Source organism: Puma concolor, chromosome F2 (genome assembly GCF_028749965.1).
Source record: "Puma concolor isolate L17-30 chromosome F2, mPumCon1.1.hap2, whole genome shotgun sequence".
NCBI classification, from domain to species: domain Eukaryota; kingdom Metazoa; phylum Chordata; class Mammalia; order Carnivora; family Felidae; genus Puma; species Puma concolor.
In genome coordinates this window covers 39,924,971-39,944,747 of record NC_141684.1, presented here as the reverse complement: position 1 = coordinate 39,944,747, position 19,777 = coordinate 39,924,971, and positions in this window count along the sequence as shown.

Sequence of the window (19,777 nt, the reverse complement as noted above, 5' to 3'; positions counted from 1 at the left end):
GAATGGAGAATTGTTGCTTAATGGGTATAAATTTCAGTTATAAAAGATGATTAAGTTCTATAGATCTGCTGTACAATATAGTATCTATAGTTTACAATACACTTTAAATTTTTTTAATGTTTATTTTTTTGAGAGAGAGAGAGAGCGAGCATGAGCAGGGGAGGGGCAGAGAGAGAGGGAGACAGAGAATCCAAAGCAGGCTTCAGGCTCTGAGTTGTCAGCACAGAGCCCGACGTGGGGCTCTAACCCACGAGCCATGATATCATGACCTGAGCCCAAGTCAGATGATTAACCGACTGAGCCACCCAGGCACCCCAACAATACACTTTAAAATACATTATGAGGACAGATCCCATATTAAGTATTCTTATCACCAAAAATCCAAAGCAAAAAACAAAAAAAAGTGAAAGAACACAAGGAAATTTTGGAGGTGATGGATGTTTATACCTTGACTGTGGTGATGATGTCATGAGTATATGCATATATTCAAACTTATCAAAGTATATGCATTAAATATATGAATTTCTTGAATATCAATTACACTTCAATAAATTTTTTAAAAATAAAAATTAAGGGGCACTTGAGTGGCTCAGTTGGTTAAGCATCTGACTCTTAATCTAGGCTCAGGTCATGATCTCACATTTTGTGAGTTCAAGCCTCATGTCAGGCTCTGACAGTGTGGAGCCTGCCTGGGATTTTCTCTCTCTCTCTCTCTCTCTCTCTCTCTCTCTCTCTCTCAAAAAAGATAAATACACTTTAAAAATTTTTTTAAATTAAAATTAAAAGGTAAGAGTGAGAAGGAATTTTTTTTAATAAGACAAAATATCCCAAAGTTCCATAAAAGAACTTCCAAGTACCCAAGACTATTGATGAAAAAGACCCATGCCCCATGCAACTCTTGATCTCAGGGTGGTAAGTTCAAGCCCCACGTAGAGTGTAGAGCTTACTTAAAAAAAGAAAAAGAAAACGACCCATGCCCAAGCACATCCTAATAAAATTTCTCATTGCTAACACTGGATGCCTAAAGACAGAGAAGAAACATATTAACTTTTTAATAGGAAATTATTTTAAATTTAGAATCATATGCTTAGTCACACTAACTTAATGTGAGAAGGTAAAATGAAGATATTTTTCAGGTATACATGCATAAAGATTTCCACTTCTCTAAATGAATTGTCTGTGACGAAGTCTGAGCCAATATTTCAATTGGCCTCCCACAACTCTAGAAAGTCAAGTTGCTTCTGACAGGTCTGATCTAAACAAAGCCAAGTAGTTCATTCTACCACAACTAGTAAGCAAAGAAACCAAGAGAACTTGTAGTTAAATGTAAATGAGTTGGTACACACCTTATGGTTGACCAAATTTCCAAATTTTGCTGTCTCTGGGATAAATTATACTTTGATTCTTTGAATCAAGAGATAAATTTCAGAACACCAATTGATAGGCTCGTCGAAGGGTTTCACAGCCATTTATTCACTATCATATGTAATGCTTAGATGATATTTAAATACTGCCCACATTGATTTCAGCCCTCTGATCAAACAATGGAAACACTAATTTTGCAAACAGTGCCAGAACCCAGATCTGGGATTGCTTGAACAGTGCTTAAGGGTGGCGTGTGCAAGGAAGAGCTTAATGCCAAGCCTTATAGGGAGTCTCCAGGTTATAATTCCAGCCAGCCGATTATAGAGCTAAGGTGAAATTTACTTAAAACTGCCACCCATGGGAACATCCATGATGCACTCTGGCCATGGCAAGATCCCTTACGACTTTCTTCTGATACAAAGGCATGTGACAAAAGAGCAAGCAATCAGGAGTCCCAAAAGAAGGCTTCAAGCTGGGCCTTGCAAATATTTTCTCATCCTTTTCAAAGACATTGCAAGATAAGACAGAAAGCCTGTGGCCCATCCTGCTGAAAACCAATGGTCACAATTTGCATCCTCTGTCTAGTCTTTTTATATATATATATTATTTATATATATTTACATTTATATAAATTTATATATATTTATATATATATATTATACGTTTATATATTTTTATCCTCTAGTTTTATTATTGACTGCAGGCAGTTACACCAAAGCTACCTAAGCTACCTTCATGACACAGTAGGAGCTTTCTTAAAGTGGTAAACTCATGCTGATGTTTCAATTTAACTCTTATTGTCTTTTCTTGTGACAATTTCAAAACCTTATGATTTTATATAAGCATTTCCAGATTATATTTTTTTCTAAGATGACAGCTTTTCTCATGTCTTCCCCATAAAATATATTCCTACCAGTTTTAATACATTCTTACTATATAGTGTCACCAGGTATTTAAATTAAAATATTTTTCAAAACTTAAAAAAATCTTAATTTTCCATGAAACAACAAATTCACTAAAACTGAAATAAAGCCTATTAGAAATTCACAATTAGAGAAAAGCATCTCTGAGATAGGATGAATAATAGTGCCTTAAATTAGCTACATCTTAATCCCCAGGATCTGTAAATGTGTTACTTTATGTGGTTCAAAGGACTTTGCAAACGTGATGAAGTGAATAATCCTGACATGGAGAGATTCCCTAGATCATCCAGGTAGGCCCAGTGATGTGATCACAGGCATCCTTCTAAGAAGGAAACAGGCAAATGCTACTACGAAAGAGAAGGTAATCTGATGACAAAAGCAGACTAGAGTGATGTGCTTTGAAGATAAAGGAATATAAACCAAAGAATATAAGCTGCACTAAAGGGTAGATGAAAGAAGAAGGAAAGAAAGAAAGATGGAAAGAAAGAAAGAAAGAAAGAAAGAAAGAAAGAAAGAAAGAAAGAAAGAAAGAAGCAGGGAGGGAGGGAAGGAGAGAAGGAAGGAAGGAAGGAAGGAAGGAAGGAAGGAAGGAAGGAAAAGATTCTCCCCTCAGAGCCTCCAGAAGGAAACAGCCATGTCAACACTTTGACTTCAGCCCATTGAAATAGATTCCATACTTCTGACCTCCAGAAATGTAGGAGAAAAAAAAATGTGTTGTTTTAAGTCACTAAGTTTGTGATAATTCATTACAGCATCAATAGGAAACTAAAGCCACCTCTCTCTCTCTCTCTCTCTCTCTCTCTCTCTCTCTACACACACACACACACACACACACACACACACACACACAAATTTACTTGGAAATTTAAATGTATTCAAAATAAGTATTTAATTAAAAGAATAATTATAAACTATAAAGGAATGAGTATATTACATATTGGAGGCTAAGAGATTTGACCACAGAAGTAAAAAGAAAAATGAATAACCTCATAGGTATTCATTAGAAAAAAATTAAAAGCAAATTTAGTGTTCAATTCTAGAATCCAGATAAAAAACAGAAGAATAAACCTAAATAAAGAGAAATAACTAATAACCAGAAGACAAACATTAATGCATTAGGATACAAAATAAAAAATAACAGACTTAAACTCTAAAGCTAAAAGTTTGTTCTTTGGAAAGATTAATAAAATAAACTTTGGCAAATCTGAAAAAGACAAATATCACATGTTTTCACTATGTGTGGAATTTAAAAAACAAAACAGATGAACATAGGAGAAGAGAAGTAAGAATAAGATAAAAACAGAGAGGGAGGCAAACCATAACAGACTCTTAACTACAAAGAACAAAGGGAGGGTTGCTGGAGAGGAGGGGGGGGAATGGGCTAAATGGGGGATGGGCATTAAGGAGGGGACTTGTTGGGATGAGCACTGGGTGTCATATGTAAGTGATGAATCACTGGGTTCTGCTCCTGAAACCAATACTACACTGTATGTTAACTAACTTGAATTTGAGGGAGACACAGAATCCAAAGCAGGCTCCAGGCTCTGAGCTGTCAGCACAGTGCCCGACATGGGGCTTGAACCCACGAACCGTGAGATCATGACCTGAGCCAAAGGTGGACACTTAACTGACTGAGCCACCCAGGCGCCCCAATAATGTTTTTCATTGTCAAAGTTTTATCCTGAAAATAACAATAGGCTCGGATGAATTTAATGCCAAGTGCTACCCAGCACACAAATCAATCCTTTTCCAGAATTAATCAATTCAAAAATTTCCCAAGGAGGGGATTCCATTCACTATAGCAGCAAATAAAATATTGAGGGGGAAAAGTGACAGGAAATGCTCAGAAAAAAAATATGAATAAAGCTTAAAAAAAAAAGGAAAAGATATATACATCGAAGGATTTTATAAAAGACCAGACTAATGGAAATCCTGTCCAGGTGCAGCCTGACCACCCAGGAACAAGAGAGGCAGTGCCAGGAACCAGCAGCCATGAAGAAACCTGGTTTCTGGAACAGGCTGGAAAAGAGACGTCACCAGAGAGCAAAGTGAAACCTCAGGGAAGTTACAAAGTGGTCCTGGAGCCCAGCAGCACAACAACCCAAGTGACTTACTTTTCATTTTTTCTTTATTACCCAGAGGACCTCTGGCGCTGTGTCCTGGGGATAAGGCTTCCCATCCACCCCGGAGGCCTCGGTTGGGCTGGCAGATTCCTGCTCTCTGGGCAGAGCACCTGGACCGGCCCTGAAGCAGCAGAATAAACCTGAGGCACGGTTGGGGACTTACGGGCTCACCACCTGTCCCTCCAGAGCCACATCAGAGCAAACCGGAGGGCTGAGGGAAGTTCTCCCTGGAGGTACCCAGCCACACGCCATCCGGCCACACTGGGATATGCTGGCACCAGACAGACACGAACAACCTGGTCTGATTCGTTCTGGTTTTTCTTTAACTTCATTGTTGTTAAGTCTGGACAAAATGAGCCTCATTTAGGTATCTCCAGGATCTCCAGAATGTGTATGCCAAGAGCCTCTGCTCCGTGTCTTCAAAGCCTCCCCAGAAGAAGCTTCTTTGATCCTACAAAGGACTTTAATTACATAAAGATCTGAATCATTTGATTAATTTTCAATATGCATAAAAGCTATTCATTTCCGGGAAGCAAAAATGCTTTTCAGAAGCCCACGTGGCCCCTACCTTTGTAATTTACCACCATTGTTTTATTACCACACTCTCTGGGGACCCTGACTCCAAGCTTTAAGGCAGGAGCTTTTAAAAACAAGTGCCTTTTTCACATTTCTTTGGCTGCCATACCAAGATCCAACCTCCCTAATTCCCCAAAGCCTGGGCCTCTAACCCTCCCTCTGTTGAGCACCCAACCCACATGAGCTGGGCGGTGGCCAGACCACAGCTGGGGAAGGTCGGCCCCAGACACCCAACCTTGGCAGTGAGGATGGTGCGTGCTGTTCAGGAGGCCTGAGTTATAATAGCCTCAGTGTTGGAGAAGATGCCAGCAGAGGGCCGAACAAAAGGTGGCTTATATTAGTAGAACTGCATGTTTGCTGCTGTTACTGTTAGCTCGTTCCCCTGGCCATCAGATCCTCGGGCTTCCACGTGGGAGGCAAGAAGGGGATAACCTTCTCTTTCCTCCCAGGGACAGCTTTGGTGTTACACCAGACATGAGTGCCTCTTCCAGAGTCCTATGGTTCCTACTCAGAACCACAGAGAACTGCCATGGCGATGTAAATAGAGCACCTTGTATCACTGAGTACCTACTACATGTGTGCCCAGCATGGATTGCTCCTGGAGTCCTCACCACAACCCTAGGAGGTAGGTCCCATAGTATTCACATGCTAGAGATGAGGAAACCTAGGCTTAGCACATTCCATTAGCCGGTGGAACATCATGTCACCAGCAAGTAGGGGCTGGAGCCCAGGGGTGCCAATTCTAGTCCTGAACCGTGTAGCTGCCGCTCTATCCTTCTGAGTTCAATGAGTTTCATGTTTATTCACATCCCTACTCCATTCCTTAACCCTCAAGAGAGGTAGAGGGAAAACAAAAGCTAACCTCCTATTGGTATTGAGGTTCCTTACATTTTGACCAAGGCAGAAATTTGGGAGAGACATAGAATAGACTGACTTACTGAGCCAGAGACCAAAATTAGCAGGATAGGGTTAGAAGATGGGCAGAATCTAACACAATGGGATTTCCCAAGAACAGAGCCCTCCATAGGAGTACGAAACACTACGCGGGTGAATCCAGGCAACCAGAAGAACATCATGTGAGAAACACCAGTGTCAACACTGGCACTTGAAACAATACAAATAATTATGGTACTATTAGCTAACTTTAAAAATATATGTATGTACTAGATTGGGGTGCCTGGGTGGCTCAGTTGGTTAAGCGTCCAACTTCAGCTCAGGTCATGATCTCACGGTTCATGAGGTTGAGCCCCGTGTCGGGCTCTGTGCTGACAGCTCAGAACCTGGAGCCTGCTTCGGACTCTGTGTCCCCCCTCTCTCTCCGACCCATCTCTGCATGTGCTCTGTCTCTCTCTTTCTAAAATGAATAAACATTAAAAAAAATTTAAAAATATGTACCAAATACCAGCACTGTGCTTTCTTATATTAGCTAATTTAACCCCTATATAAAACAAACATAAATTTTATCAGGGTAGGGCCATTAGTATTCCCAGTTTACAGGAGAAACTGAGGCTCCAAAAGGTCTTGCAGTGACTTCCCACAATCCCCTCACCAGTAAGTGGTGGAGCTAGGATCAGAACCCATGCTACCTGATTTTAAATTCTGCTCTAGCATCCTCTAAACTTTACAGGAGATCATTAAATAACCTGGTACAACTGTAGACTATGTCCACTGTAGTTTCTAGAATGAGGGAAGTGCATCCCACACCAGGCCATGCACAGAGTATTAATGAATCCAGTCTAGGAGACCACGGTTTAATAAAAGTAAAGATGATCTAGGGGCACCCGGGTGGCTCAGTCGGTTCAGCTCAGGTCATAATCTTGCAGTAGGTGAGTTTGAGCCACATCGGGCTCTGTGCTGACAGCTCGGAGCCTGGAGCCTGCTTTGAATTCTGTGTCTTCCTCTCTCTCTGCCCCTCCCTCGCTCTCTCTCTCTCTCTCTCTCTCTCGCTCTCTCAAAAATAAGTAAATAAATAAATAAATAAATAAATAATTTTTTAAGTAAAGACGATCAAGTCAGGAGCTCATTCAGAGGCAAGTAGTCAGAATGGCAAAGGAGCCTGAAACATCCCATGAGGAAAAGTTAAAGGAGTTGGCCACAGTTTCCTGAAGAAGATACTTTTTCAAATACCAGAAGGTCTTGTTAGTGGAAAGGGAACTCGGATTTATTTCCCACGACTCAGGGGTCGGATTTAACACTAGAAGGTGGACGTTACAGGGAGACAGCCTCCAGCTCAGTAGTCCGTCAGCTCTGATAAAAGTGGGAGGGACGGGGACTCCCCCTCGTGGGAGGGGTTCTCACAGGCTGGATCACCACATGGCAGAGTGTGGTCATGGATGCCCCGAGCACCAGAAGTGCAGCCGAACAAGGTACAGTAGGCGTGCCCTGCACACGCTGATTCCCTCACCTTTTTCTTTTAAGTGTATTTACTTTGGGGCGGGTGGGGAGAGAGACAGAGAGACAGAGAGACAGAGACAGAGAACGACCTGGGGAGGGGCAGAGAGAGAGGGCAACAGAGGATCCGAAGCGGTCTCTGCACTGATGCAGGGCTTGAACTCGTGAACCGTGAGATCACGACTTGACCCAGAGTCGGACACTTAACCAACTGAGCCACCCAGGCGCCCCAATTCCCTCACCTTTTGAGAATGGTCTGCCCCTACCTCTCTACCCTCAGAGACAGCACTCACACTACTATTCAGGAGCAGACCTCACAGGTCTGTGTGGGACAGGCTCTCTGTCACAGGCCCTGTTTGTGAAGGGACCTGCCGGCCAGCTGCTATCTTAATCCAGATTCTTCTGGTAACAAGTGTCAAAGCTTCCTGGGAAATACCTTGTAAAAGGGTACAAGGGTCTGTCTGTATTCAGGGGCAAGGGAGGAGCTGCCTCAGCCGGTGCTCTGTGTGTCCATCTATAACCATTCTCTATGGTCTGAGCCCTCTCACGGCCCTTGCTACCCCTTCCTACCCCTACACCAGATGACAATAACAGGAACAAATGCCTGATCTGAGCAAAGACATCAGATGCCCCATCCTGGGATTCTGAGCTTGAGGAAGGACAGTTGCAGGCAGCATCCAAATGGCCAACCCGTATCACATAAGCTTGAGAGCCTTGGGTGGCCATATTCTACCAAGTGGTCAGAGGAAATAAAAATCAGACTACATAAACAAAGAAGGACACACAATAAGAAGAATCTTCCAGTTGTGTGGACCAGGCACTATCTGAGCAGCTATTCCCCTGCCTCTGAGTACAGACAGATACTTGGGTATCCATTTACAAAATATTTTCCAAGAAGCTTTTGACAGTCACCTCCGGAAGAATCCTGATTAAGATAGCAGCTTGCCAGGCAGGTCCCTTCACATGCAGTGCCCATGACAGAGAGCCTATCCGGGAGCAGCCCTTTGAGGTCTGTTCCTGAACAATAGTGCGTGTGCTGAGATAAGATCCTGCAATATTAATCTTTGGGCTTTTTCTTTCTTCCTTCACTTGCTGACCTTGAAGAGAACAGAAGGCCCGGGGAGAAACAGAACTTCAAGTCTGTACTGTAACAAAGATTAGAGAGCCCCATCCGCCAGTGCGGCACAGGCATCTAAAGGTCCTTGAGCTACAGGGACACAGAAAAGAAGACAGTTACTATTCAGACTCTTTTATTTACAAGCCAAACTCTTGAAAATCAAAAAAGAAATCCTTGCATGGAAGAGAACATGGACATGAGTTTATGTCATAATAAAGACTAGAAAACAATGCATGGAGGAAGGGGCAAACTTCCCTCCAGAGGAGACAAGGTGAAGGTCATCAGGACTGGGAGAGAGAACTCGCATGGTGGGGCCATGACCCTGGGGGGCTCTGTGGCCAGAGACGAAAGAACTGGTGTGGGGTACAGGAATTACTCCCAGAGAGGGAGGTCTGCTGTGTTCAGAGGCATCAGAGCCGATAACGAGACAACCGAGGATCTGTAGACCATCCCAACCCTTCAAGGGAGCAGCCGCCATGTTGAGGCCATGCCTACCCATCACTGTGAGACCAGGGTCTTCCTTCGACAGCCCGTCCCCTGGCTCATCTGGCAGCCTGAACTACCAGAATTGCTGAGTCCCCATCAGAACTGCCCCATATAGTCCCTCCCTTATCCAGTCCCCTAAATGCTCTAATGTCCCTAAAACAGAAGGTGGGCTTAGCCCTGGAGGAGCCACAGTGGTATGTAAGCAAAAGCCCAGCACTGGGCTGGGTGGTAAAGCCAGTGGGGAGCACCACCTCCAACCACATAATTCAACAGGTTCCAATGCCTAGAATTAAAGATCCTGTGGGGTCCATCTCCAGGAGATCACAAATGAGGGATCTTGAAAGGTGTGGGCCCATTTCCACGTTTATGAGTAATGTACAAAAATCAGTCTCTTTTGTCAGTTCGTGGTGTAGGAATGAGGCTGGGTGAAAGGGAAGGAGAGAAGGAAGGAGGGAAGAAGGCTTATTTAAAGCCTACACAGCAGGAGAAGCTGTGGCAGGCCTGCCCCTCCCAGAGCTGCCTTCCTCAGGTCACATGAGCTCACGTCCCGTTTCTGTATTCTTGGCATCCCCTAGGTTATGGCCCTTGTCATCACCGGGCACTACATTTCACCATCCCATGTGGCTCTCCACCACGTCCCTCCACCTGCTCTTCCCCTCCTTTAGAACCTGCTTTCCACCCTAACAGTCTGATCCCTTCAGAATGCCCTCAGCCATACCCACATTCCAAAGGACAGCATTTCTCTATCTGACCTCTCAAATTGGACTGCTCTCCCCTCCCCGACCCAGGACGCTCCAGGCCAGGAGGCAGCATCAGTATCCCTATGTTGCCTCTAGATGTCTTTGATTCCACCCCCCGACCCCACTGCAGAAAACTGTCTTCTTGAAGCTCACAGCACTCTCTGTCCTCCGTCACTCTTGCCCTTTCCGTGACCCCATGGTTACTTGCTCTGACCTCTGATTTACAGTCTACTCTCTGTCCACAGCCTGTCCTCTTTCTCAGTGGTCTAAGCTACCTGCAATGATACATCCAACTTCCATACGTCACATTTCTGAATTACCTCAATATCAACTGCCTCCACCTCTGCTCCATTTTCACACGTCCACTCCGTGAGCACACCCTGCCCCAGACCATAGCTGCCTCTCCTCTTACATCTTAAACTCTGTCATGCTTCTCATGGACAAGTGTCGATTGACATTGTCTTGTTTGACCCATTTCCAGCTACTGGACATGGATATGAAGTCTCTGAACACAGAGTCCTACAGCAGGGGACAGACTCTTGGGTGGGTCTGATGGGGGATTACAGTGTTTCAAAGTCACCTAATGTCAGGAAAAGCCATTCACCCAGAGAGGCCACCTTCAGATGGAGGTTTACAGCAACGCTGAAAACTCCTTCAATTCCTATAGTTTGCCTGAACACGACTCCCCTTGATAATTAAAAAAAAAAAGGATTTGGGGGTGGGCACCTGGGTGGCTCAGTCGGTTAAACGTCCCACTCTTGATTTCAGCTCAGGTCATGATTTCATGGTTCATGTGTTCGAGCCATGCATCGGGCTCACGCTGCTGGTGCAGAGCCTGCTTGGGATTCTCTCTCTCTCTGCCTCTCTTTCTCTGCCTTTCCCCCATGTTCTCACTCTTGTGCACACTCTCTCAAAGTAAATAAATAAACTTTAAAAAAAAAAAAAGCTAACTTTCAGTGGATTCATATCACATTCCAAACACTGTTCTAAATATTTTTCATGCATGGTATATAGTAACTCATTTAATCTTCATCATAATCCTCTAAATTTAATACTATTACTATTCCCATTTTACAAATGAGAAAACTGAGCCACAGTATAGGTTAAGTAACCTGCATACAGCTGCTTGCTAAGTAGCAGAACCAGGATTCAGATTCAGCAGCCATGCCCCAAAGCCTGTACACTTGACCACGTCATTCCACTGCTACTGTGGTCAAGCAAATGGCATCGGGGGCCACCTTACGACTGGCTCACACTTCCATCTATACCCCAGGGAAATCCCAATGCCCTTCCCAAGTTCCTGAGACTTCACAAAGGTTCGAAGCTCTCATGGTCACTTCTGTCACTAACTGTATTATTGCTCCACTAAACTTGCCATAATTCCCATTCTTGACTCCACATCTTGTGGACATTCATTTCTCTCCACCTTGACATAGAAGCAATGGGGAAACTCCCTCTCTTTCACTAACTGAGGGTTTTCAAATTGTAGGTCTCTTTCACTGGAGGATCGTCAAATTACTGTGGTAGGTTACAACCTGCATCTTTGTAATTAACTGGAAAATATCAGAGTTTGTAGGAGGAATCCTGGCAGTGTAAATGCTGCAGCTAATACCGTGCTCAGCTGCTCCCACCACTGGAGAGACTTCGTGGTGGGCACATGATGAATGCACATGGTGGCTGGGAATTGGTCATTTGCTCCTTCTCTCGTTGACGTCTCATTCTATTTCTCAGCTTATGATGGTCAATTTGACCATTACCATAATGGGAGGGTTAATTTGGTGTCCTTTTATTTTATATTATGACAATTTGTATTTCCCTTGTCAGCAAAATAGTAGCCATTCAACTGAGTGCTGGTTTGTTGAGAGATTAGCTAAATTACTCGATAATATTGCTGCCTCAGCGGTCATTCTGTGTGGCCAAGTGGCCTGCAGAGGCCTTAAACTGAAACCAGCTCCTCCAATGAGCGCATGCCCTAGATAACAGTCCACAGAGTCACAGGGAAATGGAAGTTCCTCCTCTGATCTCCCCAGCAGCCCTTTTGAGCAATAGTCTGCCCTGCCTCCCAGGGCCTTCCCCCTGTGCGCCCCTTAGATAAAATCCTTGCAGAGCCTATCAAAACCCTGCTCTTTTTTATTTGAATTGGCCAATCTAGACCTTAGCCCAGAAACCCTAAATCATGACACCCATGAACCCTATTGGAAGCTTGCACCCCAGGTCCTTCCATTCTCCCTGCCTGCATCCCACCTTGACCTCCCAGCAGGGTCATTTCTCTCCACCCTCCTCCAGGACTTGGGAGCAATCAACTGCTCTATTTCAATTTCCTTGTGGTCTTTTGTTAAACTAAACTATGGCTCACCATCAAACACCCTGAGGCTCTGCTTAGTAAGGCTTAATTCACAAAGTCCCAACAGGTTACAAATTTAGAAGTTCTTCTTTTTCAGAAAGGATGCTACCAGATATTTTTTTAGTTTCTCAACAATTATCACCTTTTTGTTGAAATATAATAAATGGTCCTTAAAATGGATGAAGATCAAGGAAAGATGAGGTAAAAAAATCTAGAGGCATGTGTGCAAGTTCAAGTCCTGAATTGGAAATTAAAGACTAACAATATTGAGCAAAATGCTGACTCTAGTCAATACACTGGGACTTAATCTGAACTTCATTCTAAAAGGTTAAGAGCAACTGTGAGATTTTGTAATGAAGATTACTTAAAATTCAGGCTTTATCTAACACGCAGAATCCTTTGAAAATGAGAGAACCCAATGTATTTTTTTTTTTGGTCATTATATATTTTCAATAAATCCCTCACGTCTTTTCAAGTATGGGGAGGGGAAGGATATACATTATTGACACAATTTCCAATTCGAGAGGTAGCTCAATGTATTGATTATGAACCAAATTCTGGAGTGAGTTGCTGGGTTTGAATTCCAGATCCTCCTCTTACTGGTTGTAACACCTTGAGCAAGTTACTTTGCCCCCTCTGTGCCTCATTTCTTCAACTGTAAAATAAAAATTATAACAGTTCTTAGTCTATGGTGCTATTGTAAAGATAATCCATGTAAAGGCCCACAGAAAAGAGTCTGCCCACAGAGAGTCCTATGTAAGTGTGTGCTTTTGGTATTCTTAGTCATTCTGCAACAGTTAAGAAGAAAACCCTAATCTCATATATAATGGCATCTTGAGTGGCAAAAGAGAAATGGAAAATGCAGCTCTTAAAAATATTATTCTTTCAGCACACGTGGATACGGTGTATGTAACGTTTAATAAGAAATCAGCAGATAAAATGAAAGCTCTTCCTCTTAATGAAAACACACTATCGTTGTACGGAACACAATTACTAGTAAAGATTCTGAGACCCAACGTGAGGAGGCACTGATATTGTAAGAGAAGCAATCTGCTTCATGTGTGTCAGCAGGTGTAAGGACACAATTCCTGGAGAATTTGTTATATGGTTTCAATTGAATCTCGAAATAGATGTTGTTGATCAATGTGAATTAAACGAAAGCATTATCAAGAGCTTAAAAGGCACAGGACAGTAAACAAAGCTAGAAAACACAGTCCAGTTATTAGAAAACGTTATTAGCTACTAAGTTATTAGCTACTAAGAACAGTGCTGTTTGAAATCTGGCTTATGTGTCTTGAGGTCTGGACATCTCACAGATATTATGCCAAATCTCATGGACGAGTTGGAAAATGTAGGCTAAATTGTTAATTTTATTAAAGGAACCTCACTAAATGGCTGACTTTTGGGTTTTTCGGGGATTAGAGCTAATCATATCCACTTGCTGAGTCATCCTAAGTGTTACAGAGGAAAGTGTTAAGCGGGGTATGTGAACTCTGGAATGAGATTCAGTGTTCTAATTGAGAAGCAGTTTCATTTGGCAATTTTATCAAAGATGATGTTTGTTAATAAAATTCGCATATTTCACTGATATTTTCAGTATTCTTCACAAACTAAATTTGAAACCATAGAGGAAAATCAACAAGGTACTCCACATACCTGGGGGTTTCAAAAGATCTTATTTGCCTAGGAAGCAAGACATAAGTAATGGCCCTATCTACTAAATATTCCCACTGTTGTTATGACACAGCAAGGAGAACATTACTCATGAAATCAACCCAAATGAAATAGAAGTGGAGATATTGTCACCACTCCCTTCTGCCCCAAACTTTTCATTTTCAAATTCAAAAGGGAAATTGGAACATTAAAGAAAAATACTTGGATTACAAATCCATTTTCTTTCCCAAGCCCCGATTCGATAATTGAGCTTAACTTGGCGTTGTCCAGAGAATAAATTATTACAACTTATTCATTCACCCTGAAGAATGATGAGCAGACTTAGTGTTTACGTTCATCATTTTGGATTCAGATTGAATAAGAATGCCTTAATTATAAAAAGCATATTGCAGATATTATCATTCACAGTAACCCAGCCGGGTGAACTAAATTTTCACCCTTGACCACATTTCAAAGCAGAACACTTGCAATCAGCAGCCCACAAGATAAGATTGGAGTCTTGTCCCCGTGCGTCTTGGGATGAATTTATGACCCTAGGCAAACACAACTATCTCATCATATCATCTTTATTTGAAATTATAAATATGTTCTATTATTTATTGTTTCTATGTTGCCTTTAAGAGTTAATAATACCACATATGACGTTTAACTTTATGCTGTTACTTTATCACACAAAGTAAGGATAAGTCTTATTTCGTGGAATAATGTATGTCACTATGTGTGCGTGTGTGTGTGTGTGTGCGCACATGCACGCACATACATGCGTGTGAAGTACTGGGTTGAATGAAAATGCCTACCAGAAAGGTTACTTTAGTCAATCCCCTCAACCCTACCAGAAACCATCCACCAAAACAAGAATGTTGCCAACGTCAAAAAAGGCTGGGGTCTGCTTAGTATGGGGAAAGGTCACGTGGCCACAACATGCAGCTATCAGCTTGAAATTGCAACTTAATCATGCTTGTTCTTAAGTCATTCCAGCCACCACAGTCTCCTGCCCTGTGCTGTTCCTCTCCTCCCTTTGCCATCCCTTCCCCTCACCATCTCCCCCACCGACCTCCCCAAGGGCACCCAGAGACTCCAAATGCATTTCACTCCAGTAAAGGCCCTCTCCAGCTCTCCTCAGCAACTTCCCACCCCCCTAGAGAATCCAAAGCCACTCAGGTTCTCAGCTAAGTAAACATAGGCCCACTTTCCTCTAGCAGATCTCTGCTCCTTTACATTCTCAGGCTCCAAACCCATTGGCCCATCCCACCTTCCTTCATCCCTGGGATTCGGAAATGATCTCCTCCAACAAATCTTCCTGAGACCACTTTTCCTTATTTCTCAGGTCTGCTTGGCTCATCTTTCTCATCCCAGCCTTGCTTCCCTCTCTCCTTCCCCACCAGGCCCTGCTATAATGTCTTTTTGTAATCGTCAATCCCTTATAAACGAATTTGCCTACAGCCAGGACAACTGTGAGAAATCTTCCTTCTTCCACTGAGATCTGAAACTTTCTCCCTTGGGAGCTGTTCCCTCCTTGACCTCCCCTAAAAATGGCTCCACAAGTCACACTCCTGGCTCACTTAACTCTCACCGGATGCCAAGTTCGTTACATAAATTACCCTCACAACAGCCCAGCAAGGTAGATTTCATTAGTTCCTGAGTTTTACTGAAGAGACAAATGAGGTTTACAGAGACAGAGTAACTTTCCCATCCATGCAGCTTTACTTACAACAGCTGGCATCTGAAAATATCACTGCCCTCCCTGACTTCCATGCTCACTCACCCTTCCTCTGCGTTACAGATTGCACCTTGCGCTAAGACCACACCCAAGTGAAATTGGGGCAAAGCCTAAAAAAGAAAGAAAGAAAGAAATCTAATCTGAGAGTTCTTGAGCTCCAGGAAGACAAAGATTTTGTTTATTCACCATTGTATCCCCAGAACCTTGAATCCTGAATGTAGCCCATATGAGGGACTCAGAAATAATTGTGCAATAAATGGATAAATGAAATTCGAATTCCTGTCCCTACCAGTTAATTTCTTAGCAATAAAAGCAACAGTAAGAGTCTGTATACAGCTCACATGTACATGCCTTACGTGGCTTAAGACTTGCAACATCCCCAGGAGTTTAGCATTATTATCATTCCCATTTAATGAGCACCCAGTCTTAGTGAGCTCAGGCTGTTATAACAGAATTCCATAGACCAGGCGGCTTAAACAACAGACATTTATTTATCACAATCTGGAGTCTGGGAAATCCAAGGTCAAGGTGCCAACAGATTCAGTTCTTGGTGAACATTCTCTTCCTGGCTTGGAGACTGCCTCCTTCTTGCTGTGGCTCCACATGGTGGAAAGAGAGAGGAAGCAACCAGTCTGGCACGTCTTCTCATAAGGGCACTAATCCCATCACGGGGCCTTATCCTTATGACCTCATCTAAACCTGATTACTTCCTCAAATACCAACAAATACCATCACAATGGAGCTTAGGGCTTCGACGTATGAATTTTGGGGGGGAACACGAACATTCAGTCCATAATACCGACTATGTATGAGGTACGAGGACATAAGCCAGTGACATGAGGAAGTATAGCCATGCTACCCACTCATTCATTCCCCTACTCAGCAAGTATTTTTTATTGAGCACCTGTTCCATGCCAGACACTGTTCTAGGTTCTGGGAATTCAACAATGAACAAAACAAAGCCCCTGCCCTCCTGGGTTTCAAAGAGTGGTGGAGATGACAGAAAAACAGGTAAGAAACTGTATTTACAATACAATACAAAAGAGAGATAAGTACTATTAAAAATAGTAAAGCAGGGGTGAGGATTAAAGAGTACACTCTGTCTGATGAGCACTGAGTAATGTATGGAATTGTTGAATCACTATATTGTGTACCGGAAACCCATATAACATTGTATGTTAACTACACTGGAATTAAAACTTCTAAAAACTTCATTTAAAAAATAACTAGTAAAAATATGTAAAAAACAGTCAAGTAGGAGAGAAGTGAGGGCTGTTACTTGATCTGGGGTGGTAATAATTAAGGAATGCCTGGAATGACGTAAGCAGGCAGGGAAGCCTCCACCTGGATGGCAGGATCGAGGCCAGGGGAGAGCAGTGCTCTGGCACAGGCAGGTGTATGCTTGGCTTGCCTAAAGAAGAGTCACGAGGGAGGATGGTTGTTGCTCAGCCCAGTGGAGGGTAAAAGCTGTAACAGCCCTGCCCACTAGTCCACAAGATGACTTGGTCCAAACCAAGAAAACACTCCCCTGTCACTTTATTACCAAATGCCAGAAAATTCATTTAATAAATACCCAAATCTGTGATTATTACCCATACCAATGCTACTTCCTGGAGTCGTGCGAAGCCCAATTTGCACAACTGCAAGTGTGCTCCTGGGCAGGAAATAAGATCAGGGAGAGCTCCAAGCAAGAGCTATCAGTGTGAGAGTCATCAGCCTACAGATGGTCTTGAGAGCCAAGGGCCTGGAAGAGATGACCAGGGAGGTGAGTGCGTGGCTAAAGAAGAGAAGAAGTTCAAGGCAGAGTCCTGATGTGGTCCAACTCCTGGAGGTCCAGAAGAGAAGGATCCAGCAAGTGAAAGTGGGAAGGGATAGGCAGTGGTGTAGGAGGGAAACCAGGACGTTGCAGTACTTATAAGTCGAGTGAAGGAAGAAGTGGCATGTCAAACGATGCTCCTGAATTGAGGAGTGTGGATTCTCCACTGGATCGGTCGGTGTAGACACAGAGTGTGGTGGAGCAATGAGGAACAAAACCCGACGGGAGTAGATTAAAGAGAGAACAAGTGAAGAAATGGAGACAGCAAATAGACAGCTCTTTCAAGGAGTTTTGCTATAAAGGGGTGCATAAGGGGTGCCTGGTGGCTCAGTCGGTTGAGCTCCCAACTCTTGATTTTAGCTCAGGTCACGACCCCAGGATGGGATTGAGCCCCATGTCGGGCTCTGCACTGAGTGTGGAGCCTACTTAAGCCTTTGCTTAAGGCTTTGCTCCTCTCCCCCACTCGTGTTCTCTCTCTCTCTCTCTCTCTCTCTCTAAAAAATGAAATGACATGACATGACATGACACGAAATAAATAAAGTAAAATAAAATAAAATAAAATATAAAAAGGGGGAGCACAAAATGAAGCTGCAGCCTGAACAGGATGCGGGTTAGGCTATGAGGTACTGCATTATGTTTAAATGCTCAACAGAATGATGGACGATGCAGAAGGGACCAGGCAATGGCAGGACCAGTGTCCTGCCAGTGCAGGGATGGGGTCCAGTGTGCAGGTGAGAGCCAGCCTTAGGCAGGAGTGAGGACTCATGCTCAGGTGACAGAGGAAGGGAGAGCCCGTGGCACCAAAGCACTTGGAACCAGAGTTCGGGGGGTCAGAGCCCATCAGAGTCCTCTTTCAATTGCATTCATTTTCTCAGCGAAGAAGCGAGGCCCTGAGTGGCGGGAGGAGAGCCTTGGTGGTCTGAGGCCAGAGAGGAGAGGAGTGAAACACTCCTCTGGGAGGAGGGGAAGGAGTTGACGAGATACATGAAGCAGCAGCACCGCCAGGCAGGGCGGAGAGGCTTCTCGGGTCCATAGCCCTGAGTTTAAAATACAGCCCGTCGTCACCGGGTTCTACTCCTGAAACCAAGACTACGCTGTATGTTAACTAACTTGAATTTGAAATAAATTAAATTAAGTTAAAAATAAAGTAAAGTAAAATAAAATAAAATATAGCCCATCACAGGGTTGTGTGCTCTTTGCAAGCCACACTCAGCTGCTTGGTGCAGACGCGTGACAGTCAAGACAGCAGGATTTAACTGGGCTTGGAGGGTCACCGGCAAGTGCAAAGCAGGGGGAGACAAACGAAGGAGTTGAGCGGCGTGCAAGAAAATGTGTGCAAGATGGCCCGTGAGATCTCAGCTGACTGAGGAGGGAAGAGATAGCACAGCAAAGGAATAGGACGGATCAGAGGTCTGAGGGAGGCCTCAGAATCCCCTGAGTTGGGCTGCTGGGGCAACGGGCTGGAAGGGAAGCAGGTGGTGGTCGGGGAGCACTGAGTGCAGTTGAGGCCTGTGGTGAGGGAACAGGCTGAACGTTTACTGAATTGTCAGTAAATGAGGGGGTGAGAGGAGGAGGAAGGCAGATGACACAAAAGGGGGGCAGGACCACGTAGAGCCCCGGGGGGGTGTCTCACACGCCCTAGATACTTTAGACAGCGGGAAGAACAGCGGACTGGAAGCAGCAGGGGAGACCTCGCCAGCCTCCATGCCCAGGGTATGAGAAGGCAGGAGAGAAAAAAGAAAGAAAACATCTTCTGACAGGGCTACGGGGATTTCATCTGGGGCTGCAGGAAGTGGCGGCAAATGTCCAGAAAATAATGGGAGGGTCTGGGGATTTTGCCGATGACAGACCATGAGTCAGGAAGGCGTAGTGGAAGGATCTGGAGGGCTGGGGAGGGCCCAAGCTAGATTCAGATGAGGAGCTGTAAAGGAGACCAGAGGAAGAGGGAGGCAGAATGCTTAGCTTCTCGTGGCTTCCAAGGTAAAGGGGCCGTGCTGTGGGGAAGGCGCGATAAGCAAGTCCTAACGGACAGTGATCTCTAATTGCTGCCTCTTTAGGAGCTGGCCTCTGAGTGCTGAACTGGGGAGCATTGAGAGAACGAAGTAAGGATCTCTCCAGAAGCACAGTTGAAACCAAAGTTTTCCATTTCTGACCTGAATTATTCAGGAGGTTTCTTTATTCTCAATTTCTCTTTGCCGACAGGGTCCTGACTTCCTGGCCTAGTAAAGCCACTGTGAGCCTCTGAGCGTTCAGCTTCTCGGATCAACATTCAAACTTGAGTTCATCTCTGCAATGAAACGCACCTCCTCCAATCCCCCTTGAATAAGCAGGCTGTGGAAACAAACATACTGGGGACAGTTGTGGTTGCATTCTGCCTAACTTTGCCCAACACTAAGGGCTTTTCATAGCATGAACAGTAAATAAAATACCTGAGATTTATTTTCAGTGAAAATACCCAGATGCCCCTCGGCAGTACACAAACACATGGGAAAGAAAACATGA